Here is a 230-nt window from a genome sequence, read left to right on the forward strand (position 1 = left end):
TATATATATATATATATATATGCACCGTGGTACTATGTGTCAAAACTCATCACTCCCTAGTGAGTTTAGCACATTTTTTTTCCTGCTATTTATGCTCTTGAGTCTTTTACTTTCACTGCATGTAAGAAGTGGAAAGTCCACAGACCAATGTTACTGTAAATCTCAATCATAGAGACATCACATCACTGCTAGTAGCCATTTTACTCAGAGAGAGAGAGAGAGAGAGAGAG

The 230-nt window shown here is 36.5% G+C and overlaps 1 protein-coding gene across 2 annotated transcripts in view; it reads left to right on the forward strand.

Annotated features, from left to right (window-relative positions):
* Nucleotides 1-230, forward strand: part of Snap25 (synaptosome associated protein 25) — a 76548-nt gene that overhangs the window by 49412 nt on the left and 26906 nt on the right. The gene's annotated exons all lie outside the window — the stretch shown is intronic.

This window comes from Mastomys coucha, unplaced genomic scaffold, assembly GCF_008632895.1.
Source record: "Mastomys coucha isolate ucsf_1 unplaced genomic scaffold, UCSF_Mcou_1 pScaffold15, whole genome shotgun sequence".
Classification (NCBI taxonomy): domain Eukaryota; kingdom Metazoa; phylum Chordata; class Mammalia; order Rodentia; family Muridae; genus Mastomys; species Mastomys coucha.